This window comes from Panicum virgatum, chromosome 9K (genome assembly GCF_016808335.1).
Source record: "Panicum virgatum strain AP13 chromosome 9K, P.virgatum_v5, whole genome shotgun sequence".
NCBI lineage: Eukaryota > Viridiplantae > Streptophyta > Magnoliopsida > Poales > Poaceae > Panicum > Panicum virgatum.
In genome coordinates, this window is record NC_053144.1 from 54,704,950 (window position 1) to 54,732,036 (window position 27,087).

General features: G+C 52.3%; 1 pseudogene; it reads left to right on the plus strand.

Annotated features, from left to right (window-relative positions):
• Positions 1 to 1,014: 1,014 nt before the first annotated feature.
• LOC120652384 lies at positions 1,015 to 20,191 on the plus strand (annotated as a pseudogene).
• The last annotated feature ends 6,896 nt before the right edge of the window (positions 20,192 to 27,087 follow it).

The window sequence follows — 27,087 nt, forward strand, 5'->3', positions numbered from 1 at the left end:
GGCCTGGATTCTCCGGGATTTGTTCCTTCATCGCTCACCGTATTTTTTTCTTTTTTTTTTTGAAAAGAGGGCAGGAGCACTGCCAAATTATGTTAGGAGAAGAAGTTCTAATTTTTACAAGATTGTGATTACATAAAAAATAATAAAAACCTCTAGAGAGAGAAAAATCATAGGAAACTAATAAGATACATCAGGGGCGCTGCACGCTCTGAAACGAAGATTCGCCTCCTCGACGAACTGCGGCACGGTTGAAGGCTCTGCTTTCTTCCCTTTACAGGTTCTCCTATTCTTTTCCTTCCACAGGCTCCAAACAGTATACATAAGCTAAGTTTTTGGAGCCACCGGTAGGCTAAGGCCCTCTTTGGCTCGCTGGTAAAACGTAGGATAGGAATAGGAAGGAGCCGGCGTAGGAATAGGAAGGCACCCGTTTTCTTTCCTCTCCCTTTTCTTTCGCTCTCCCTGCGGTTCACCCACGAACCAAAGGACCCCTAAGTTTTGCAAAGATTGGAGCCACCGGTCCTCAATGCTCATATTCATTGCTGCTCATAAACAGTCCCCCCCCCCCCCCCCCCCCCCCCCCGAATCCTGTGCCCTGGAGGAGAGGAAGTATGCGATGCGATGCGATGCGAGCGGCAGATGGAGATGGAAGCACGTGCTGTGAGCATGAGCCTGAACAAAAAAAAAAAATCAGAATTGATCACCCCTTCTCCACTCGGCACTCACTGCAGCTGCAGCGTCGCCCCCCGTGCCGAATTCGCTCCAAGCGCGTGCAGATGAGCGGAAATTTTAGAGACGCCTACCGTACGCGTGTGACACTGACACGGTAGGCTACTACCCATCCTTTTTTTGCCGGGAATTAACTCTCTCTCTCTCTTATGTGTACTCTAGCCTTTATATAAGCGGTTCGGCGCACCATAGTACGTGTACTAGAGAGAGAGAGAGAGAGAGAGAGAGAGAGAGAGAGAGAGAGAGAGAGAGAGAAGAATACTGAAGAGCTAGTAGGGCACGCGGCAGGGAGAACGAAGAAAGATGAGGCAGCAGCAGTCGAGCAGGTTCAAGAGGATTTGCGTCTTCTGCGGCAGCAGCCAAGGCAAGAAGATGAGCTACCACGACGCCGCCATTGACCTCGCCAAAGAGTTGGTAATAACTAATAATTAGTACCTACTACTCTCTAGCTAGTACGACCCAATGCAACTATATATGCAGTAGGAGTAGCTAGCAGTAGTAAGCGCGTACGCACTACGCAGGCTTTTCTAGTATAGGATGTACGACGGTGCGCGTGTTCATCATTCTGTTTCGATCTTTCCACTATACGCCCCTCGATCGTATTGGTAGATCAAGCATCCATCCATTTAGGCCCTGTGTTTGGATCTCTTAATAATGATTAAGAGAGTATAAAATAAACTACTGATTTACTGACTGGCCAAGATAAAGATAAATAATCCCGGCACACTAACTTCTGTTTACCAAGCAAGCGTCTATTTAGGCCCTGTTTGGACTTTGGATCTCTTAATAATGATTACAAATCAGCTAAAAAGCCCTGTGAGATCAAACCATGCGCATCATATTCTTGTGAGGATGGAGTAATCCAATAATTTACCAAATTAATGTAATCATATTATCTACTCCAATCCTGCTATTTAGATAATTAATTTAGTAGTAAAAAATAAAAGACTCAATCGACAGTCCAACCACCTAGTGATCCAAGGATAGATTCCAACAGTCTAGATAATCATAATCCACTATCGGTATCCAGATTCTTGTAGTTCTTAAAAGGGGTCAAAATATGGCTTTATTTAGGCCGACTAGCAGGGAGGGATAGGAAAACATATTAGGGTTTCCCTAGTTCATAGATGTGCGATGGAAAACATATGCTTGGCTGGTGTTATGTCACCCAAACTAGCTTGTCAAAAAGAAGAGACAAAGAACGTACGCGGGTACTGTTTATTTAACTTATCCTCTGGCCCTGGATTCAATGCAAGCGCTGCATCGTCCTTGTGGCGCTAGCTGCCCTGTCGACTGCCACGCTGCGGCGGGTCAGGAGCTGCGCGCGCGCATTAGACTAACTCCAACGCGTGGTCCAACCCGCAGTCTAAACTGATAAATGGACGGGCCTGTCTGCCGACGCCTGCAGGCCATCCGGCGTCACCCGCGCGCTTAGGCCATTGTCGGTGCAAGTTTCGTAGACACGATTATATGATTATATAGAATGACACATCATCTAAAATTATTTGAAACTAGAATAAAACACTCCTACCTCAATGCATAATTTCACCTATTGTTGTTTTTTAGGTTACATGCAAGACACAACTTGTTTAGGTAATCGTGTACACAGGGTTTCATCCCCATAAAACTCATTTCACATCTCTCTTCAATAATACACTGCCACATCATCAAAAATACTGACATAACAACATATTTAATGCCTATAAAATTTTCACTGAGAATGGCCTAAATGGCCTAAATCGCCCCCTATGCAGGAGCCTGCCAACTTCTCCTTAATTAACCGCGTTCTCCTGCCAAGTTTTGCGTTCTCCTGCCAAGTTTTGCAGGAAGAAATATGCAGGCCGGCGGACGTCTGCCGGAGCCTGCGAGGCCAATAAGCTAGTACGATCTCAACAACGTAACGCCTGAACGACTGAACCCGCAGGCCACTTGCGCTCCTTGTCATTTCTAAACAATTCTAAACAATGGAAAATAACAGTGAATTTGACATTTGTGCTAATATTTATTGGGGAAACTACCCCAAGTCAGAACTCAGAACTACCTTGCAAGCTACAATTTACTCAAGTCTAAAACAGCAGAGCTTTCTGATAAAAGCACAAGAGCAGTTATCAGGTGGGTTTTGTCAGAAGCAACTAGGATTGAGTGATGCGCAGATATAAGCAGATTACACAACAGTCTAGCAATCTATCAGAAATTCTATTAGTTGATGAATCTAACTAACAAGCAAAGTGCACTGACTGCACTTCGGAATATCGACAAGCTTGAATGATGGAGACCTCTGCATGTACTGCTACAAGGATGTGTAGTAAGGCTGTTTCCAGCAGCCCTCGCATCGCATCCCCAATGCGGAAAAAGCGCACTACTAGGGTACTGTAGCACCCTCTAGCAGCTCCCGGATGCGGACGCGAACAATACGAGAAGGCCGAATGCGCACCGCATATCTACACATTCTCTCTCTTCACCGCATCGGTCGTCGTCTGTGATCTCCGTGGGCCCGCGCGCGGCGGCCGGCGGCCTGCTTGTTGTTTGCGCGTCCGCATCTGCACCGCTGTTGGAACGGGCCTTCTCCTATCACCTAGCGAGTGGTGGGCCCGATGCGTATACGGAGCTTTTTTCCGCATCCGCATCCGCTATTTGCTAGAAATAGCCTAAGTCAAGAGTTGCATCCCGAATGCCCTGCAAGGAGAAAGCAATGACATTAAAAGCTGTCGGTCAACAGCAATAAACATGTTTGCTGCATCCAGCTAACAGTGTTTTTCTCTCACATCAAACCAGCACCAACCAGCAGCCACCAGCCAGCCAGCAGTAATTTTCCCTCACAACAAATCAGCACCAGCCACCAGCCACAGCACAGCGAACAGAGTGAAGGCTATCTGCACTCGTCGTACTCTAAATTCGCTCTTGTCGTGGTGTGGTAAACCACAGCCGGGTGACGGAATGCACCCGCCTAAGCCCAGAGGGTGAGTACTCAGGGGTTAGCTACGACTAGTTCGATCTCGCTCAAGAACACGATGAACACACCAGGTTTAGAGTGGTTCGGGCCGCCGGAGTGTAATACCCTACGTCCACTGTCTGTTGTATTGCTTGTGTTGTGAAGCTGAGTCCCAGAGAATCTGAGCCCAGCGTGAGTCTGAGTGAGCTTGGGAGCCTCGTGTACAGCGAGCGCCTCCCTTTTATATCTCAAGAAAGGTGTACATGTCCGTTGGGTCCCCGACAGGTGGGCCCAACGATATAGTATAAAATAACATACTGTTCATACATTATGGCGTTGCAGGAGGAGGAGATATCATTCCTGGATTTTCTTGCCTGCCCGCGGGGATCCTCCGTCCATCATATCCATGCCCCGTCTTGTCGAAACGGCGCCAGGCGTAGCTTGCGGCGTCACCAGCAGCGTAGCTGAACGGGCCGTGTAGCTTGCGGCGTAGGCGGCATGATGGAAAAGTGACGTGCCATCGTATTCATTTAATGCGGCAGACGGGCTCCGCGCGGATGCGGTGCAGGCGGCTGCACTGTATACCTCGGTAATACACGGTCTACAGTGAGACCTGGCAAAGGCCCCTTTCCCTCTCCTCTTTAATATGCGGTGGGTGGACGAGTCTTCCAGCGGAAGACCCGCGCCCGCACCCGTGCCTGCGGGACACGTGGAGCCTCCGGACCCCCCCCCCCCTCGGCGGTATGCTGGCTCTACGCGCGTAGGAGGTCCGGACAGACGCGGGGGGGGGGGGGTCCGGGCCCTCGGCTATCCCTATGGGGGGTCCGGGCCCTCGGCTGTTGTCTCGGAGCTTCCCCTCCTCAGGGACACATGACGTCACCGGACCCGTCCCAGAGCGGGAAGCGGGTCCGAGGCCGTTTGGCCCGGTGAGGTAGGAGCCTGACCTGTGGGGCCCGGCTGCTCCACCCCTTATGGCGTAGTTACTGATGACTACGCGAGTCCTGCCTTGCTGCAGTAGAAGTGGGTATCCCTGCTACAGAGTACCGACAGCTCTCTAAATAGAATATTTTATCCTGGTCATCGAAATTCTCTTCTCTACATTCAGTTTCGCTGCACTCATTCACTCTTTATATCTCTACTTTATACCAACTACCAACCACGGGACCCACACATCAGCTTTTTTATCCCCCCTCCTCCCGTTCTCTCTCTCTTTCTCCTCCTCCCCCGCCGCCGTCGGCATCTCCTTCCGCGCTCGGCTTGCGCCGCCGCCCCAGCAGCCTCCTCGCGCCCCACAGCAGGACTGCGGCCTGCGCGGCGATTGGCCGGCCCTGTGTGCGGCGGCGGAGGCCCCTTTTCCCTCCTTCCCTCCCTTCCCCTTCCCCTGCTCCCGCGGCGGGGCGTGGCGGAGCGGTGGCCGGCGGCCTCCGCTGCTCCTTCCGCGCCAGGCCGGCGGGCGAGGAGCTACGGCGACCTCACCGGCGCCGGTGCAGGGCCTCCTCCGGCGCCCGCTCTCTTTCCGGCCAGCGGCCATACCCCGCACGGGCGCAGGCGGAGGCGTCGGGCTCCGATGCGGCGTAGGCAGAGGAGCGATGCGGGGTGCCGAGGTGGTTGGAGCGGGCGCCGGGCCCCGGGCCACGTCGCTGAGGGCGCACGTTCTGTGCCGCGCTTGGCCGCGGTATTTTAGTGCATGGGATAGCGATCCCCGCTGCGGCGATTTTTTCGCTAAAAGCAAACTGGAAACGGCTTACCGCGTGGGATAGAGATCCCACTGCGGACAGCCTAAGGATGCCAAAATCCATTTTTCATTAATTGTATCCAAGTACTAGTTACAGCCTATACAAGCAGAGTAAACACAGAGCATATTCTAGATGTAACTGTCTTCCAGTAAATAGCCAGATGCTACAAAGTTTAAACTACATTCATTGTTTGAAAGAGAAATCCTGAAACACATATAGTGCCATAGCAGAAATGAGATTTTTTAATTTTTGGCACTGCATCTACATACATTTACTGATGGTGCTGCTCCACAGTTAATCCCATAATCCAAAAGATAATTCTGTGCAGCACTTCCGATCATCACCTAATATAGGTCACACAATTATAGAGACAGACCTTGAATTTCTAATGATCATTCAGCCCCAGCTTCTTTAATAATATCGCTCATGTTGTCAATCCATGAAAAGTTTACTGAAACTTAAATATGCATGGCATAATTCAGAAGTATGTTAAACACACTTGGCACTATATAATTTTTTGATGAGAACAGTTCAACCAATCCTAGAAACTAAGATGCCAGCACATGAAATTGATCACTATCGGGGACATGAACATTAGCATTTATAGAACTTGGAACAGATGTTGAAAGCGACAAGGAAGAACATTAGCATTACTGTAGGAGCTCTGCTAGTCATTGACAGACAAACAAACGCAACATCTGCAAGACAACTTTCAGAATTCCTACCTAATATATAAATTTCTATAAAACTCATATTCTCTGGATGTTTGGCGCTAAAGAACTATAGCCCTATTACTAGTGTAATCCATCAAAGGAGGCTCTCTTATTGGCAACTAGGGGTCACTGACCAAGTTAAGCTACAGAGATCCATACGACGCAGACCAACCAATTGCTAACGAACGGACCAATCGGAGATCAGATAGGAGGAAGGGGATCGATGAGCCTCGCAGAGTTTAGACGGATCTGGGGCGCGTACTGTCGGTACCTCTGGACTAGGGTACCCACTCTTGCTGTGTCAAGACTCGCGTGGTTATCCGTAACTACGCCCTAAGGAGCTGAGCAGTCGGAGCCCTGGGGTCCGACTCCATCTCACCGGACCAACGGTCCTGGACCCGCTTCCCGTTCGGGGTCGGATCCGGTGTCACCACGTGTCCCAGAGGTGTTGTTGTATCTAGGCGAGAGCCTCGTAGTTATCCTTGAAACTACGCGCTGACGGCCTGAGCAGCCGGTACCCCGCGGTCCGAATCCCTTCTCACCCGGTTAGCGGGCGCAGACCCATTCCTTGCTAGGAAAAGGTCCGGTGACGCCGCGTGTCCCGGAGAAGGTCCCAGATCCCCATATGCTATCCGGACCCCTCAGCGGGGAGGGAACAGACACCCCGCCTGGGGGGGTCCAGAGCCGCCACGTGTCCACAGGTACAGACACGTGCGCGTCCGCGAGGCTTCACCGGAAGACTCGCCCACCTACCACATTTAATGCGGGAGGTGAAGTGCGCTCTGCCACAGCAGAGCCCGAGGTGACTTTTGCCAGGCTGTACTATTGACCGCGCGTTATCAAGGCGCACAGTACAGCCTCTGGCGCCACCCACGCCACGCTCGTCAGTCTGGAACACCAGTTAGACACGACAGCTCGGCGACGGAGTATAATAACCCCTACGCGGTAGATGCAACAGTCTATGCCGCAACCTACACCGCCTCAACGGGCGCCTCGCCGATGGGACAGGTGAAGGCCCCCCTCGGTCAGAGAGTCTACAGCGCGATGAAGCGTATCCGGCGAAGAGATTCTCAACCACTGGAGCACCATTAAAGTCTTTTTTGTGGTATTCTATACATCTTTGTTGGGCCCGCCTGTCGGGGTCCAACGCATGTGTACGCGTCCCCCTTGCGCTATAAAAGGGAGACGCCCGTTAGAGAAGGACTCAAGTCCAAAAGAGGACTGGGAGGCAGAGGATAGACTCATCCACAGACACAAGAGCAATACTACTCTCAGTGGACATAGGGTATTACACTCCGGCGGCCCGAACCACTCTAAATCCTCGAGTGTTCTTGTGTGCTTGCTTCATGAGTAGATCTGAGGTACCGCTTGCACTTCCCCGAGTAACCACCTTCAGGGATTAGGCGGGTGCACTACGCCACCCGGCTGTGGCCCTCCTCCTAGAGCCATGACATCTGGCGCCGTCCGTGGGGATCGCGCAAGCGTTGGCCAGATCTCCGCTCACCTCCTGGCTTCTTAGGTTGAGCTCATCCTCTGCAACGACGACGAGAAAATGAAGAGAGGCACGGCGTCACCTACGCCGCATGCCTCGACACCGAGGCGACAGTGCCCTCGGTGCAGTGGCACACGACAACGGCGTCTGCTGTGCGTCGCCACTACGACTCCTCAGAGCCGGCACGGTGGCACGCAGGGGCGACGCTTGCTGCGCGTCACCCTGCGACACCCCAGCATCGGCTCAAGGTTTCCTCTCAAGCAACCACCAGGATTCCCCTGCGGCGGCATGGCGTCGGTTCAAGGCTTCCTCTCAAGATGGAGCCTAGCCTCGATGGCCTTGGCTCGGGGGAAGTTGACGGTCGCCTTCTCCCCCGTCTGGCTCAGGCCTCTCTCGGTGCTGCTGCAGACAGGCGGCGACCTCCGTCGCAAGGCACGGGGGCCCTGCGCCAGTACCAAGGTGGAGCCGGCAAACGACCGCCCTTCTCCACACTCCGTGCTCGCCCAAATGAGCACTCGTCCTTCCGCTGCGCCAGGGTGTCAAGCTGGCTTCAGCTCACTATGAGCGGCCATCGGGCTGGCTTCCGACGGCAGCTGGCAACGACAGGGCCACTCCCATTCAAAGACAAAGAAATTGTTCTCATGCTATCTGAGTATGAAACAGTTCTTGTGCTGAGGAGGACCCTGCAAGCTCCCGAGGTGATGCTGGATGATGCTGTATAGGCACGTCCAGGGCGCCTCCACCCCCAACGGCTGAGAAGAACCTCCAAGGTGGCAGTTCCACTCCGGCCAGGAACGTGCATGCCATACGAAGCGACGGCTACAGGTTACCGCTAGATAGGATTGAGTGTGTTTCTCCTTTGTAATGATGTGGTGCCTACGTGTGGTCCAGTGCGGTAAAGGTCCGCCCTTGTAAACCCGACCTCTAGCTTCATCGCACAAACAGGCGACACCAGCAAGTGGTCCAGAGCGGTAGAGGTCCGCCCTCGTAATCCTGTCCTCTGATGTACACCACGAATCAAGTAATGGAGGAGATTTGCTTCCTCAGTCCTATCTTTACATTAACTTAATTGCGCTCATCCGTTTCGGCTTGACTATTTCATTCTCCCGTACGGAGTTTTTTCTTTTGTTGTTAACAATCCAAATTGAGTTGCTGGCTTGTGGTCAGGTTGGGACACCCCATCCAGCTGGAAGGTGGTCCGAACTCCTAGGGACCTGTCCCGGAGAAGTGGTGCTTGTATCCTGGGGTGGAGGAGTTCTGTGTATCCGCTTAGCCTGGTAATGTACCCTAAGCCTACGCACTTCACTGCCCTGTTACGAGTACCCTAGTATCCGAGGCTGCCGTGTCTAGACGTCCGGACTCCTTTCTAGTATAAGGCGTGGTTTCATATGCCTCACCGCGAGGTCCGGTAACGTATCTGGGTGGATCGATGGCAACAGCTCAAGTCCACTCTGGTGGCCCGCTCCGGCGGAGACCGCTCGCCACGGTCGCTCAAAGTCCACTCCGGTGGCCCGCTCCGGCGGAGATCGCTCGCCATGGTCGCTCAAAGTCCACTCCGGTGGCCCGCTCCGGTGGAGACTGCTCGCCACAGTCGCTCAAGTCCACTCCGGTGGTCCGCTCCGGCGGAGACCGCTCGCCACGGTCGCTCAAAGTCCACTCCGGTGGCCCGCTCCGGCGGAGACCGATCGCCACGGTCGCTCAAGTCCACTCCGGTGGCCCGCTCCGGTGGAGACCGCTCGCCACGGTCGCCTGGAGCCGGGTCCGGGGAAGTGGTGCTCGCTCCCCGGGCGGTTCGAGGTTCGTGCAGCCGCTTCACTTGGTTCCGTACCCTAAGCCTGCACCTTCGCCGCCCTGCGGAGAGCACTAGTACCTGAACCTGGTAACAAGTGCTCCGGCCTTTAGGGGGTACGGAGCACCCGCTCGCGACATGAGCACGCCGACACAGCCAAGTTGCGCCAGAACACATCACGATAATGGCCCCACTTGCGGGTTCGTATCTCCCCCGAGGTGGGCCCGGGGGCCACTGTCGGTACCTCTGGACTAGGGTACCCACTCTTGCTGTGTCAAGACTCGCGTGGTTATCCGTAACTACGCCCTAAGGAGCTGAGCAGCCGGACCCCTGGGGTCCGACTCCATCTCACCAGACCAACGGTCCTGGACCCGCTTCCCGATCGGGGACGGGTCCAGTGTCACCACGTGTCCCAGAGGTGTTGTTGTGTCTAGGCGAGAGCCTCGTAGTTATCCTTGAAACTACGCACAGACGGCCTGAGCAGCCGGACCCCCGCAGTCCGAAGCCCTTCTCACCCGGTCAGCGGGCCCAGACCCGTTCCTTACTAGGAAAAGGTCCGGTGACGCCGCGTGTCTCAGAGAAGGGAGCGCTCAGGCAAAACAGCCGGGGCCCGGGACCTCCCACGGGGTCCCGGACCCCAATATGCTATCTGAACCCCTCAGCGGGGAGGGAACAGACACCCTGCCTGGGGGGGTCCAGAGCCGCCACGTGTCCACAGGTACGGACACGTGCGCGGCCGCGAGGCTTCACTGGAAGACTCGCCCACCTACCGCATTTAATGCGGGAGGTGAAGTGCGCTCTGCCACAGCAGAGCCCGAGGTGACTTTTGCCAGGCTGTACTATTGACCGCGCGTTACCAAGGCGCACAGTACAGCCTCTGGCGCCGCCCACGCCACGCTCGTCAGTCTGCAACACCAGTTAGACACGACAGCTCGGCGACGGAGTATAATAACCCCTACGCGGTAGATGCAACAGTCTACACCGCAACCTACACCGCCTCAACGGGCGCCTCGCCGATGGGACAGGTGAAGGCCCCCCTTGGTCTGAGAGTCTACAGCGCGATGAAGCGTATCCGGCGAAGAGATTCTCAACCACTGGAGCACCATTAAAGTCTTTTTTGTGGTATTCTATACATCTTTGTTGGGCCCTCCTGTCGGGGCCCAACGCATGTGTACGCGTCCCCCTTGCGCTATAAAAGGGAGACGCCCGTTAGAGAAGGACTCAAGTCCAAAAGAGGACTATGAGGCAGAGGATAGACTCATCCACAGACACAAGAGCAATACTACTCTCAGTGGACGTAGGGTATTACTCTCCGGCGGCCCGAACCACTCTAAATCCTCGAGTGTTCTTGTGTGCTTGCTTCATAAGTAGATCTGAGGTATCACTTGCACTTCCTCGAGTAACCACCTTCAGGGATTAGGCGGGTGGACTACGCCACCCGGCTGTGGCCCTCCTCCTAGAGCCACGACACGTACCTTTCCTGGCCAGTGGTTTCCCAGATCTGGGCTTTGACGACCTTGTCCTCGACGTGGATGCTGCGAGTGGCGAACTCGACTCCGATGGTGGACGACGACGGCGAAGAGGTGGAGGCGGAGGACACGCGGCTCGCCGGATCCAGCGAAGGCAAAGGCGGAGTGGAGGGGGCAGCGTCGTTGCGTGGAGGCGCGAGGAGGAGTGGAGGGGCGCCACCGTTGCGTGGAGGCGCGAGGCGGAGTGGGAGGGGCGGCACCGTCGTGTGGAGGTGCGAGGCGAGGCCGCGAGGAGAGGGTCGGCTCCGAGGCGCTGTCGTGTGGAGGCGGAGGGGAGGAAGGTTCTTGATGCGCTCTCGTGGGCCTCGCGGGATACCTGCAGATGGTCGCAAGCTTCCTGCTTTGGCCCAGCAGGGTTTGCAGGCCCATCCCACTTCAGCCCGCCTCCAAAATGCAGTCGCCTGCAGAGGCCTGCTAACACGTTTTCGCAGGGCGGGCCTAGTGGGCTGGCATGCCCACTTGCGCCTGCCTGCATCTTGAATTATTTGCCACGGCGAGGGCCACTTCACACGACCAGCTGCATGCACGCGGGCGGCTGTGCATAGGTCCTCGCTATAGATGGCCAAATGGGCTGGGTTAAATGGGCCGCACTAGACACGACATGAAAAAACACGACCCTAACCCAGCCCAGCCCATGACCAATAGGGTCAGGGTCGACACAACCCGATAGATTGGGTCGGGTCTGGGTCGAGACTCCGACCCATAGTGTTGACCCTGACCCGACACGACTAATAAGCTCAACTCGATCCGACTCGACTAATTTTGGAACCCCCAGCCCAGGCCAAACCCATTACTACATTAGCCGTTGGGGCAGCCTGACCCGGCTAGCCGTTGGAGCGGCCCAGTAGCCGTTGGGCCGCCGGCACCGGGTATATAGGGCGGGCGCTGGGTGGGGGCAGGCAAACCCTACCCCCCCCTCTCTCAATCTCTCACTCTCTCGGCCGCCGCGAGCCCACGACTCCAGTTTCCACCTCTCGCAATCCCGCTCGTATTCCGCCGCCGCTGCCGCCTCGACTCACTGGTGCTCCTCGACTTCCTCCTCTCCGGCCCGCCGCCGTCGGCCGTGGCCCGCGGGCACCGATGGCCTGCAGCCCGGGCCATCTCGTCTCCTCCTCCCTCACCGACCTCCTCTCCTTGTCCACTCTCTTTCTCTAGATCTAGACCACCTCGTCTTCCTCCTATCCGGGCGGTGCCCGGCGGTCATCCGCCGCCGCTGGGCTTCACCCGGGCACGGCACAACTCTTCCTCTTCATCCCCGCCTCTCCGCCGCCGCTGGATAGTGCCTGGGTCGGCACTAACCCTATGGGTTAGCCGTGCTAATGGGCCGGCACGGCACGACTAATTCTTAGTCGTGTCGTGTCTGGGCCGACGCCCAGGCACGCAGTGTCGACACGGCACGGCACGACTAATTAGTCGTGCCGAATCGTGTCGTGCCGAATCGTGTCGTGCCGAATCGTGTCGGGTTACATAGGGTTAGGGTCGGGTCGTGCCGTGCCGATCCATTTGGGCATCTATAGTCGTCGCTTGTAGAACTGGAGTTGCATTTCTGTGCATGGAGATATAGGTAGGGTCGTTCATGCCCTCTGCCCGTTCCAATTAATATATACAGTGCGTGCTTGCGCGTTGATTCCATATATATTTGGGGTTTTGCATCTATTCCACGAATCGCAAAAGCAAACACGTACTGGTCATCATTTTCACGGCGTGGGGGCTTGCATTGAGGCGCATGTTGCGCTAGCTTCTGACCAGTGGAGCCCCCCGATGGTCTTTCGGTGGACGCATGCATGCAGGTGTCCAGGGGCGTCGACCTGGTGTCCGGCGGCGGCGGCGTAGGGCTCATGGGGCTCGTCTCGCGGACCGTCCCCGCCGGCGGCAGGCGCGTCATCGGGTGCGTGTATCGTACGTCACCATGGTATACATACTGTTGGTGGTGTACGCGCAGGCAGCTAGCCGGACACCGTACGTGCATTCATCTTTTTTATTTGTTGCCGCATGCTTGCAGGGTCATTCCCAGGAGGACTCTGCAGATGACCACTCCCGAGGTATGTATGTACGTAGTAGTACGTGCATGTGCGTGCGTGCGTGTGTGTGTGAGTTTCGTTTGTTGCCAAGTACCATACCAGTAGACGCCTCTCTTCTGTTATATCGTTCTCGCACCTAAAGATGACGGAGTATATGTCGTGGGTCAGGTGGTCGGCGGGGAGACAGTGGGGGATCGGAGGTGGTGCCGGTGGCCGACATGCACCAGCGGAAGGCGGAGATGGCGAGGCAGTCCGATGCGTTCGTAGCCCTGCCCGGTGAGTACGTACACCTCACATATTGATCGCAAGCTGCTACATACACTCGCTCATTCTCAGCACGCAGCACATGTACGTGGACCACCGGCCCTGCACAGTACAGTACTTTTTTTTATATATATATAAGCATATACAGGGGAGAAGCTAGAGTTAAATCGAGGGGGGTGCCCAATCTATGGTTCTGCTGCTAGCTCTCTAATTTATAAGGTGGAAATTTGATGATTAGCATTGAGTTTTCGTTTCGGCGTGGGTGCCCGGGCACCCCCCAGAGTGAACCTAGCTCCACCTATACATGTAACTTTCACGTGCTGACAGACGATAAAGCTGCATGCATTGATTTGTATTCCCTCCGTTCCAAATTATAAGACATTCCAAAAATTTTGGAGAGTCAAAGCAATCTCAAATTTAACTAAAATTAAAGAGAGAAATATAAAAATTTATGATATCAAATTGATGTACTATATATGAAAATATAACTAATAAAGAATCTAATGGTATTTAGTTTATATAATAAATATTATTATTTTATTATATAAATTTGGTCAAATATAAAAAATATTGATTCTTCAAAATTGTTGGAATGTCTTATAATTTGAAACTGGGGGAGTACATGCGTGCTGATCCAAAAACGACCATGCCAAGCTATCTCTGTTGTGCGTTCGTACGTATACATACCTACTACACGACCTGCTGATGATTTTGGTATCAATGCATGCATGATCATTATTGCGCTTTGATTATTTCCAGGAGGATACGGAACCCTGGAAGAGCTGCTGGAGGTCATCACATGGGCGCAGCTAGGCATCCACCGTAAGCCGGTAGGTGTGCCCCTACAATATGCATATAGCATATATGTGTACGTGTGGCTTGAGGTAGCATGACGTACCAGATCAATAGATTTAATTAATTTTCTGCAGGTCGGGCTGCTGAACGTCGACGGCTACTACGAGTCTACGACTCCCTGATGGGGTTCATCGACCAGGCCGTGGAGGAAGGCTTCATCAGCCCCGGCGGCCGCGGCATCGTCGTCCAGGCCCCCACGGCACAACACCTCATGGCCAAACTCGAGGTATCGCTACCTGCTGGTTGTTATACTTTAGGATCACCAGTGAATAGATCATTTGGGGTTTCTGTACAACTTTTCTCTTCACGAGTTACAATTGGTCCTAATCTAGGAAAACAAGAACACAGAGAGAGAGACGGAGAAAACCCTCGCTGCCACTGGAGCTCGATTCGGCATCTCTGGTTCGGTGGTGAGGATCCGCTCTTTGGCGGCGACGGTCGGTGCAGTGGCGACGGCGAGCCGGTGGCGCTTCCCGTCGCTTCAGCACATCCCTGATCGGCTAGGGTTTCTATCGGTTGGGCAAAGGGCGACGATCTTTGGACTGTGTGCCACTGACCCCCACCTCTTCCTTTTATATGTGTGCTGCGCGACGGGGGCCCACCAGCCTTCCATGGACTGGGCGCCCCCGATCAGGGCGCGAGTCAAGGCCCGTTTGGTCCGTTGGGCCCAAACGGTGGAGATCAACACTAACATTCTCCCCCTTGATCTCATCTCGTATTTTAACTTATCTCAATCTTTACTTTCTTCATTCTTGATTCTTTATCTACCTACTCCATTACAGATTAGTGCATATGAGCATGTCTCATCGTCACGGTCAATAGCCGATGGACTTAACAGCTACAACACACCTCTCGGTTCTGAAATAGATACTTTAACTTTGGGCCCTTTATCATCCGGAAAACATAGGCTATACCATAAACCCATGTCGACTGTGTGTTCTCTGTACACACTGGGCGGCAAGCCTTTAGCAAGCGGATCCGCAGACACTTTCTGTCATTTATACTCACAATGCATTTCATCATGATTCCGGACTTTCTCCTTTACAACGTATAACTTTGTGTCAATGTGTTTGGCACCACACTTGACTCGTTGTTATAGGAGCAAAATACTTTAATGGTTATTGCTGTTGTCAACCATTATCAACTCCGGGTACAGGTTCCCTTAACCATTTTGCCTGTCCCTCGGCCTCGTATCATGCTATACTATATTTTTGCATCACATTGATCATAATTGCTTTGTTTTGGAGCTTTTCCACACAAAACCTCCAAATGTGAAAGTTAGCGACAATTGTGGATTTCGCTACATATTTCACAAGTTCTACTTTTGTACTCACAACCTTTTGAGAGTACTTGATCTTTCCAACTTAGCATGAGGCCAACATTCTCAATTTCAATTCCAGTGATCTATCTCTAGATTGTACTTTTGCCAAAATAACCCGGATACACAAAATATGTCAGGGTAAGTTCTTTACTTGCGCGCTAATAAAGCTTCCAACAGCTGAAGTATATGAGACTATTTCTGTTTCACATTGATTCCTGGAACATTAAGGTTCCCAAAACTATTACCCTTAACGATAGGAACAGGCGTAGGCTTACTCCTTTGCATACTTCATTTCTTTAGAATCTTTTCTGAGTATGCCTTTGTGATAATCATAATACCCCTTTCTTTTATCTCGATGAGTCTCAATCCATAGAATGAAAAACTCATCACCGAGATCAAAATTTGAGGACAAGAATTCTTTATCTATAACAGTATATTAACACCACCACTAGTGGGTAGGGTGTTATCTTTAAGTTGTGGAAATAAAATTTCCCATTCTTTAACTTTCTTTAAAACTTTCCTTAAAAACTATTATCCTCCTTTATCTCTTTAAACCTAAAACTTCATATTGTTTTATTTAAACTTTAGATACCACCGTCTCGTGGCTTTCTTCAATCCATAAATGAATTTACTATTGTGGTATCCCATATGTTCTTTCTTCTCTTTGACTAAAACTTTTGTCACAAAATTTGCTTTATATCTTTCAACATTCCCTCTGGAGTCACATTGACATTTTGTAGGTCCATTATAACCTACTGTGATGATTCTTTCAGGAATCACATCCCTTTTTTTTTATATATATGGACTTAACCCACGGAATTCTTATGACTTCTTCAAATGAGGTGGAATCGACCTCCATTTGATTTTCTTTAATTTGTATGGGAATGTTGTTGCTCCTTTTGCCAAATGGCTATGGACTAATGAGATCCTGCATAACAAGATTCTTCTTTACTTTATTCATTTTCTTTGAGAGCTAACAACATGTGTTGTATACAACATCAGCATGTATGAGAAACTTGTTGTTCTTGAATCATCGAAGTGGACACGCATTCTCACTTCTCATCAAGTCTAAGGTATCTACATACCATGCTCCCCCAGATTTTGCCATCTTTTGTAAAGATGGCATATCAATAAATCTTTTGGTTTAGGTTCTATCTATGCTCCGTAAACTTTATATGTGCTCGTAAGCACCATCTTACTATCTTTGAGGGTAGTCCAGTAAAAAATGCTGAAATTTAGCTATTTCTTTATATAGGGGTATCAGTATAGTGACCGTTGCACTCCCTCTGACGGTCACATTCATTCTTTAATAGATCATCTCTTGCTTTCAATGCACATTACAGGGGAGTATCTGTATTAACTGACTCATATTTCTCCCCCTCGAAATGTGGCTTGAACTTTTCTGCCACAATTTCGAAAACTATTTACAACTTTTGTGAATGAGTAAATTTCAATTACTTACTTCATTCACATGATTACGTCATGTAGAACAAAGTAATTCTTAGTTCGTATGGGAGTACTTTTAACTCATTTCACTTTAAGAACTCAACATAGTCCTTTATTTCATATGACAGTTCTTTTTCCTCTTTTCACTTTAAGACCTTTTGCAAGTCACGCTCGCATATCACTCTTATCTTGAGGTTCGTATGCAACTTTTCATTCTTTTTAAACTCATTGAGTGCTTAATCACTGTGACACAATGGAAGTGCCCAATCAATTCTAGAATAGCAAAGCTACTCCTAACTTTTCTTCCAGTATGAAATAAACCAGCACATGAGTCATCACAACTTTCTCCTGCCATACAGGATTGGCACTATGCCAACTTTACCCCGTCATGCGGGTATTATTTCATACTTTTTCCAGACATAAATGTCAGAATTGGCTCATATCAAATTCAGAAATAAATCTGAATATTCCATAACACACATGCTTAATCCGACGTTGGTCAAATTAAACATGTATGAGTTATCACAACTTTGAATAAACTCAAAATAAATCCTACTTGATAGAGAGTACATAAGAGATATTTCTCAATACGATCTCTTATTGCTCTATCTTCTTTTCTTGGATCAACATGTATAATTACTTTTCTTTTCAAGCCATTCTTTAAAAAGAATACACTTTCTCATGCAATGGTCTTCTTTCTTTTTGAGTCACAGGTAATCAGTTCATGTTCTTTTATCCCTTCAAGAAGGACTACACGCAAAACTTTGTCTGAAAAGACAATAATTAAAACTTTAAGTTCTATTCTATATCACCGTTGGGCAGAAATAGAATAAAACATCTTTCTTTTACATTAATTCCATATCACCGTTGGGCAGAAACAGAATCAATGAATGGAAAACTTAATAAACTTTAAAATCATATATCTGCACCTCAAAATTAAATTCTCCCATTGGTTCGAATTTAATTAGAAGATAATCAACTTTATTGCAGCAAAAACTTGGAGAATATGTTTCTCTAGTTTAAGAGCAGTTCTTTGTCTATTCTCTGAAAAATAGTCACTTTGATGAAACATCTACTAGAGACTTTAAACTTTTAAACTTTAGGCTATAACTCATGAAATTATAATATTGTTATCATCAACGTTGGTCAGAAAATAACAATACCATAATTAAATTTAATTTGTTCTTCTTTGAGAATTATCTTCGAGACATCAAATGGCATTAAAATGCCAAAACTCAGCTTTGACTTTAAACAGCGGAAGGATTTCTATCTTTTACCCACAGAAAAAAACTTATTTAAGACTATTCTTCCAATTAAATCTTCTCGTTGGTTCCGACTTAATTGAAAAATAGCAACAGTATAACACCATAAATCTTTTCCTTTCTTTATGGCAGCGGAAAACTTTTCTTTCTTTTGAGAAACAGTACTCTGTACTCATTTTCTCTCTAAACAATCTATCTCGTTGGTTCAAAATTGAATAGAGATAAAACTGTACAAAATTTACTCAAAGTAAATTCTTTAATCAAGCTCTTAAAATTAAGAGCAACACCTTTAAAACTTTGCCGCGAATACATGTAAAATTCTATTCTATATTCAGAAGCATTATCACTTTAAAACTTTACTATTCTCTAGAATAAATTATCGCGTTGGATTAAATTTGAATCTAGAGACAAGACTGTGTAAAAGACATCAAGTAAAAGCTCTGAAAAAGAGTCAAATAAAAGATAAAAGTTACTGTTTAAGCAGCCCGAAAACGAAAACGGCCCGCGGCCCGCTCAGCGCGCGGCGCCCCCCGGCGCCCAGGCCACAACCTGGGCCTGGGCCGGAAATTTGGCCCGCGCTCGGCTCCCACCTGGGCCGAATTCGGCCCGATTACCGCCGATCGCCCTTGGCCGTTGGATTCGATCCGACGGCCGTCCGGCCTCTTCGGCGGATCAAAACCCGTCGGCCGCATCTTGCTCCTCAAAACCCTAATCCATTTCGCTCCTTTCCTTTTCTCTGCGCCCGCTCCGAGCCGGCGGCGCCGCCGCCTGGTGCTCTCCTACCGGCGCTCCTCCAAGCGGCAGTCACGCCGGTGTGGCCGGCGACCCCGAGGCATCCTTTCTTTCTCACGCCTCCCTTCCCATTTCCTTCTGTCCCAGCTCGGGTCCTGCGGCGCCGTCGGTGGCCTCTTGACACCACGCTGGCCGGTCTGATCGCCGCGCCATGGCCGGCGGCCCCGAGCCTGTTCTTTCTTTTCTCTCCTTCCCGGTTCTTTTCTGATCCCGCAGCGCACCACAGCCACTGCAGCAGCGACGACGGCAGGCACCCAAGATGGTCATAGAAGGAGACTGGCGGCACCGCCGTAAGGCTCCTCGCTGATGTGAGCGTTCGCCCTGGGCTGAGCGCTCCGCCGTCGAGTAGCCTTGCGACGGTGCCCTACACGCCCGAGCTGAGGCATGGCCGTGCGTTGGCGTGGCCTTCCCGGCCGGCGAGTCATCATTTCTTTCCTATTCGAAATCGATATTCTTTTCTTTATTCTCGATCCAAGATCGAGATCTTTCTGTTGCTTTAGATCCGAATCCGGATCCTTCCCAATCTCGATCTACACACTAGATCGGCTCTGGTACCAATGTTATACTTTAGGATCACCAGTGAATAGATCATTTGGGGTTTCTGTACAACTTTTCTCTTCACGAGTTACAATTGGTCCTAATCTAGGAAAACAAGAACACAGAGAGAGAGACGGAGAAAACCCTCGCTGCCACTGGAGCTCGATTCGGCATCTCTGGTTCGGTGGTGAGGATCCGCTCTTTGGCGGCGACGGTCGGTGCAGTGGCGACGGCGAGCCGGTGGCGCTTCCCGTCGCTTCAGCACATCCCTGATCGGCTAGGGTTTCTATCGGTTGGGCAAAGGGCGACGATCTTTGGACTGTGTGCCACTGACCCCCACCTCTTCCTTTTATATGTGTGCTGCGCGACGGGGGCCCACCAGCCTTCCATGGACTGGGCGCCCCCGATCAGGGCGCGAGTCAAGGCCCGTTTGGTCCGTTGGGCCCAAACGGTGGAGATCAACACTAACACTGGTGGGCCACACACACACACACACACACACACACACACACACGCTGATTACTGGATGCATTCTATTATTCGTCCAGGAATACGTGCCGTACTACGACAGAGTTGCCTCCGGGCTCAACTGGGAAGCGACGAGGGCGGCCGTCGTCGGCAAGGATGCCGCCGCCACTGGTTCTCCCGGAATCAGCGTTTCAGGCATATGACCTTCTCGCTAGCTGTTCTTCAGGGTCATGTAGTGTGTGCACGGCCAGTTGCTTTCTTTGGCGTAGTACCTAAAACCTTCGACCAGCTATCGGTTTTAATTTCTCGATCGTTGAATACCCAAAACTACCTGCTAGCGAGATTTGTCTAAACAGAAGATGCGCGGGCTCTAGCTAGTTTGGAAGAATGCAAGTTCTAGTTGTTACCACCATAGTCACAAAGTTCCCGGGTCGATCGGGTCGAGGAACGGGGTCGAGGGTCGAGGATCGGTACTTTATAGAATTATAGTACGAGGAGGGTATACCCGTTTGGAACGAGAATCCTAAATTTGGTATGTGACTCCGTCGTCTATGGATCGATGATCCTGGGACGGTGCTTGGGGTTGAGGGTCGCGTCCCCAATGTTTATGGATCGATGATCCTGGGACGGTGCTTTGGGTCGAGGGTCACGTCCCCAATGTTTATGGGACAATGACCCCGGGACGATGTAGATATTGTTGGATTGTGATCCAACTTATATTGGATCGACTTATAGTGCATGAACCGTGAGTATGAAATCAAGAATTCCTAAGCACATATTACACTCCAATAAACTAAAATTCGAAATCAACAAATAGTCTGACTCTGACACACTCAAATCTGAATCCCAAAACTAAATAGTCTGGCCTGGTAAGTCGTCGTAACCTTGTCCATCTGCATCTTGTCTCGTCCCCCTCTCGAATCGTCCCGTGGTGCGATGGCCGTCGAGATTCGGAGCTCGTCCCTTGATTAACCTGTGCGGCAACAGGACGATGACCCGTCCTGAATCGGGACATTGACCCCGTCATTCCTGACCCTCGATTCGGAACACCACGGATCGATGCACCAACCCCGAATTTTGTGACTATGGTTACCACCCACGGCATAGTGCCTAAAACCTTCGACCAGCTATCGGTTTTAATTTCTCGATCGTTGAATACCCAAACCTACCTGCTAGCGAGATTTGTCTAAGCAGATGCGCGGGCTCTAGCTAGTTCGGAAGAATGTAAGTTCTAATTGTTACCACCCACGGATTCTGAACTAGTAAGTAGTAACGGGTAAACGGGGGCGTTGTTCTACGCGGACGACGCGGGCCGGGCAACAGTAGAACAAATGGGCCGAGCTGCTGACCAGGCCAGGCCAGTGAGGAGCAGTGCACGTGCTTGCTTGGTTGTGTTCGGATTAATGGGCTGGAAGCTGGACCAACGACGGGCAACGGAAACGAGCCTGCTGCAGTGCAGCGCCTTTTAGAACGGGCTAGCCACGCAAGGGCTCAGCCCAAACGGACAGAACGTCGCGCATGGTGCGCATATCCCCCACCGGCCACCACCCTCCTTCCCCGGCACGAGCAGGTGGGGCAGGCTTCGGTGCGCCGTGCGCGTTCTCTCTCGTCCTCTCCCCGCTCCTCCCGTGGAAGTGGAGGCTGAGACCGGAGCCGCGCCCCGGCGAAAGGGAGTACGTGGCGCGCCCGGAAACGGGCCGGGCGCGTCCCCGTCGCGGGCGGTGCCGGCGAAGGACGTGACGCGCGGCGACGCGCGCGCCCGGCCGACCGTCGGTTTCGGTTAGGCGCGCCGCGCCAGCGTCCTGCGATCGGCTCGTCCTTCCGTCCGTCGTCCCGCCCGCCGCGGAGAAAGCGCCGGCACATCAAGCGCCTCCCGGCGTGAGCCCTGACATCTACCTGCTAGCCTCCCCGCACCGGCGGCTGTTCCATCAGGACTCAGGAGTCGGTCGGCGTGCGGCGCTGTACACCGTGGCGGGCGTGCACCAGCCACTGGGTAAAGAAAGTTCGACGGGAGCGCCAACCCAGATTTTCCTTTTTTTTTCCCCTCCCTCTCGGAGAGTTCAGAGTCTGGTTCCTACTGAACTCTGTTGCGCTACTCGAGCGCTTTCCGGCGTACAGCTGTAGCATGCTCGGATGAAGTTGCTCATCAGAGCATTTTTTTTGTAAACGAGGCAATCCCATTTCCATTTATGCAAACGGAAATACCAGTAGTCTGAGAGGTCACAGATGGAGGGGCGAACTACAAGAACAGAGCAACTAGCTACAAAGGCTCCGAACCTGATTCAAGCTAGCAACCTAAGCAGGACCTCGAGGAGAAGAGTAATGTCATTACAGACAACCAAGGCCAACCAACACCGAGCAGGCAAGATGTCTTAACGAAAAAAGAACGAAGAAACAGGCCTCCAGCTTCATGCACCACCATCCTCCCGGTCACTTGGATCCTGGTGGTCAGTGGATGGAAGGAGCAGCCTTGGCGCGGAACGACGTTGATTGGCAAAGCATCTGACAGGTCAACGGCAGCAGCACGCCCACTCCGTCTTTGATCTGAGCTTGAAACTCCTTATGCAGACCTGCCCAAAAGTTCAACGGAGAACAAGTGTGGCAAACTAGCTATTTCAGCCGGATGTTTTATTGTTTTAAATTCGAAACAAGCTCTATTTCTAGCCTTCCAAATGTCCCAGCGAATAGCTGAGGTCGCATTGCCACTGGGTTTTTTCCTCTGTGTTTATTGCATTAAGAAAAGCTGGGCGCCGGCAATGTGACATCTGTGTGTGTGTGTGTGTGAGAGCCTTCCGTGTCGTTTCGTTTCCCGATTAGCTGCGCACCACACGAACAGGGTACAAACAACGCGGTCTATAAAATATCCGCTAAAAATGGTGCTAATACACATCAGGTGTCTAAAAAAATGGGTAAAGAATTGGCAGGCTTTCCGTCGTCTTTCCAGTTGCTGGTGCGCCGTCTCGCTGCCCCTCCAACTGCCGGGCTAGTTCATCTACGCGCCCTCCCTCTGTGCACCTGGACTCTTAACTCCACCTGAGAGGACACCCTCCTGGGCTCCTCCCTCTACCCTAGTGAGTAGTGACTGAAAAGTGAAAACGGCAAATCTTGCCGCCAACCGCTTGCAAACTAGGGGTTTGTTTGGGAGGCCTTCCGCCGGCTCCGCGCTACGGCGCTCCGGCTATGGCCCCGTAGCGCGGAGTCGGAGCCATCCATACTAGGCTCCACAGCTTCAATAAACAGTGTCACGTGCCAGTGAGACAAGGGGAGATGAGAGGGTGGAGCTGCTCTGATGAATAGTGCTGCTACAGTATTGCTGCTGTGGAGCTAGACCCGCATGGAGCCCTCCCAAACGGGGCCTAGGGGTGAAACGCCGTGTTCTAAGGGTGTAGCAGCTTGTGTGGAAAATGAAAAAAAAAACAGAGAGAGCATAGCGTAGGAAATGATACGTTGCTCGACTCGTCATAGCCATCAAGAGCCGGATCATACTAAACAACCGTCACGATCGATCGTGCTGCTGCGCTTGCTTGGGACTGCAGTCCAGTTCTCTGTTTGCATTTTGTCACCCTCACTCATCCCTGATGAAGCTAGATGCTAGTGGAAGTTGCACGATTTTTAGATGGGACATGAGGTGGTTACGCGATCTATGTTGTTGCCATGTCATATTAAACTAATCTACTAGATAAGTTGGCCGTATAGATAGTCTGCACTATTAATACTTGATTTATTTTAATTCTCTCATTCTCTCACCAAGTTTATATGTGTCCGTGTTGTAGTCGTAAGCAGGCTATAAACTTGCAGCATGCTTCTCCTCTCTCCCCTCGATGTGATATTCCATTTAGCCTTCATACGTCATTTCCTAATACTTGCTCTAACGAGCTAGCAGTAGCCAGTAGCTAGGCTAGCGGATCAGCAGCTAGACTAGGCCACCATCATTTCTCATCAGGTGCAGTTCAGTGCAGATAAAACCATACCTGACGAAAGCCACAGGGGCAGGTGCTCTTCAGAGCCCAGTGTTTGGGTTTACCCTCCCACACCCGTGCGGCGCAATGATATACAAATTGATAATCTTTTATTGTCAAACCCTAAGGCACGTACACCTTATTCGGCTGGCTGGATGGCTGGCTGATTTGGCGTGAGAGAAAAATACTGTTGTGGTTGGCTGAATCTCCCAGCCGAACAAGGGGGTAGGCCGCGCTGTTAGCGCGCCTAATTTCTTGTCCTAGAGAGCAAGCGAGATCAACGAGATACATGTGTCGCCAAAGCGGCCGGCAGGGACAAATGGGGGCACGTCCAGTCCTCATCTGATCCTGGTCAACTCGATCGATTCCTTTTCGCCTAACAATCATTCTTCAGACAAGGCTTTTAGAGAAGAAAACGAAGAGGAAAAGGACGTGATGACGGTGCTGATCGGCCTGATCTCCGTCCATTTTGGTTTAGGCCCAACGCAACAGTAATTCGTGCGCGGGTGCACAGGTTGCCTATGAGAAAACCACACGATTTCGGATCTCTAATGTGTCAACTGTCCATCAACGGTGACGCCCGCTGCCACTGAAACAGAGCTACGGCCATCACGATCAGACCAAAAGCTGGGGCCTGGGGCCTGGGGCTGCGGCCCGGCGACATTCGAGCAGTAATAGTCAGGCAGGCCCTGCTGCTCGAGCAGATGGGGGCACTAGCGGCGTCAATGGCCGCAATTCGTGGCGACCCGGTGGCGGCGAGCGCCCTCCTCCTTTTCTCCGGATCCCGGAGCGGCCGCTTCGCTGCCCTGACGTCGCCGTGGAAGGCGAAACAGTTGCGGCCACGAGCCATCGCGTCACAGCGTCACGGCCCGGTCGATTTCCGCAGGTGCCTGCTGATTAGATTAGGGTTGGATTGGGATCGATCTTGTCGCAAGAATAGAGAAAAGGAAAAATGATCAGCATCGAGACCAATCGATCGGTCATGGGTGCTGTGGAGTTGGACGCGGCAAAGTGTTGCCATTGCCTCCGGTTGCGTACGGGCCTCGAGCTCTGACAATGGTGGCCGTCAATTATGTGACCATATTTAAGCATGGCTGATGGAGGAAGGCGGAAAAAGAAGGGAAAAAACATGACGAGCGAGCTAGATCTAGACCGTGGGTTCCGGATCCAACGTTGTTTTGGACGACGAGCCTAAAAAATTCTTTACTCCATAGCACCAATGATTCAGCATCAGAGGAAAGAGAACCCCAGACGCATGAGCGTGATGCTGGGGAGTCTGGAGAAGGCCGGCAGTGCCGCCCATGCCGCCCTGCTGTATAGGTATGGCGATGACGCGGCGTCGACGTGGCGCAACCACGGGCCTTCGCGTGGGCGTGGCGTGCGGAAACCGCATCGACCACATCCCGCAATGTCTGCGGCCGCCATGCACGCGTGCATGCTCGTGCAGAGGACCGGTCGTTGGAGTCCGCCGCCGGCGGCGGCGGCGAGTTCCTTCCGGCAGGGGTCGCAAAGGTTGAGCGGTGGCGGGGTGGGTACGCGGGTCAGAGAGGGCTCAAAGCCGAGCTGCGGCAGCCGCCAACGCGCACGGTAACGGAACACCTACCGCGCGCGCGCGGGCGCGCGCACGTACGCCCCGCCGTCGCTGCCTCGCCGGCCGGTGGGGTCGTCGTCCGTCCCCTGTCGCCTGTCGCCGGCTGGCCACACGCACTCCGCAGTAGGAAATTAAAATCCACCACCACGTACGACCTGTCAGCGGGGCGCTATCCCGGTGCGCGCGTGCGGACGAGAACGCCGGGTGAATCCCGAACGCTCCCGGCGGGCCGCCGGCACCGTTGCTATCCGCCGGGCCCTGTGGTCACGAGAAACCGGAGGAAGCCAGCCACGGGCCACCACCGTTAGTAACTTAAAAATCTTTCCGGCGACCCGGCCGGCGGGCGGCGAGCGCGCATTGTGCAACGCTGGCCAGTGGCGTCACTGCGTCTGGCGCGCCGCGATCTGTGTTCTCCGGGGATACTGCTAAATGCTAGTGCCCATGACGTCGCCGTACGTGGGAGGCGAAACGGCCGATTCGTGTCAGCCAGCAGCGCTAGCGGCCATGTATGTACGCTTGCCGCCCTAGCTTGGCCTGTCCCGCCGGTCGATTCACGCCCTGGTGCCACCTGACTAAGATTTTAACGAACGGGGGGATCACCACCACCACCCGAAAGGTTAGTAGATTACTGCTAGGATGCACGGATGTATCGATGGTGTTGGCGACAACGGACAGGATTATAGTTCCGTGGGTGCCCAAGGTTGCGTACGTGCTTGACGCTCCGACAATGGAGGTGGTAAGCTCGCCACCGTGCTTACAGGCGGCTGCCGGTGATCTATCGCTCTTCTCAGAGTTGAGATAGATTCAGCGATGTGCAGGAGGCAAGATACATGATCGATGAAGCAGGTCTCTGTACGTCTTGTTCAAAAACTATAACGGAGCTAATTAGATCCGGGCCATGGGTTCAGGATCGGATCCAACAATGTTTTTTTTAAAAAAAAAGAGGATCCAACAATGTCGAACCCCACCATATTCGTATATGGAACGGAAAGTCAATGCAAGGCGGAGGCGGCGCACAGGCGCTGGCCCATGATGCACCGCTGTACGGGTGTGGGCATGATGATGCAGCACTGACGCGGCCAACAACCTCAAAGCATGGCACTCGGCCGCGGTGCTGTGCACATGGCCGCCGATCTTCGAGTTCGAGGCGAGGGCGCCCGAACCCACGGCGCGTAGCACGCTCGTCGACTGTTCGTTGCTAGCGCTTGACGACGACGCCAGCCGCGACAAAGCGCCACGTACGCCGCCTGACCCGTGTGTTCCTGCATGCGTGCGTGCGCGGTGCGTCTCTGTGTTTTACCCGGCCACGACGCATCCGGCGAGGGATTGCCGTCGGATCGAATTCACCCTTGCCTGAACTGAACGGCCGGCACTTCTCTCTGTAGCTAGCTAGCCAAGCACTGCTCCAGCAGGCTACAGCGCTACTGCTCCTGGATGGCAGCAACCACCAACACGCCAGCGGCGGATCGTCCTCGTCAATGCGCGCCGCGACGACGAGGACGTCCAAGAGGGAGAGGCGTGTCCGCCGCTGCCTCCCCTGCCCCGCCCCCGCGCCGCGACGAGCCAAACCTAACCCCGTGCGTCCACAGGCCGCTCCCGCTGGCGCGCGCGGCCAAAGCTAAGCCGAGCGAGCCGAGCCGGGCCTTGCTTTCGT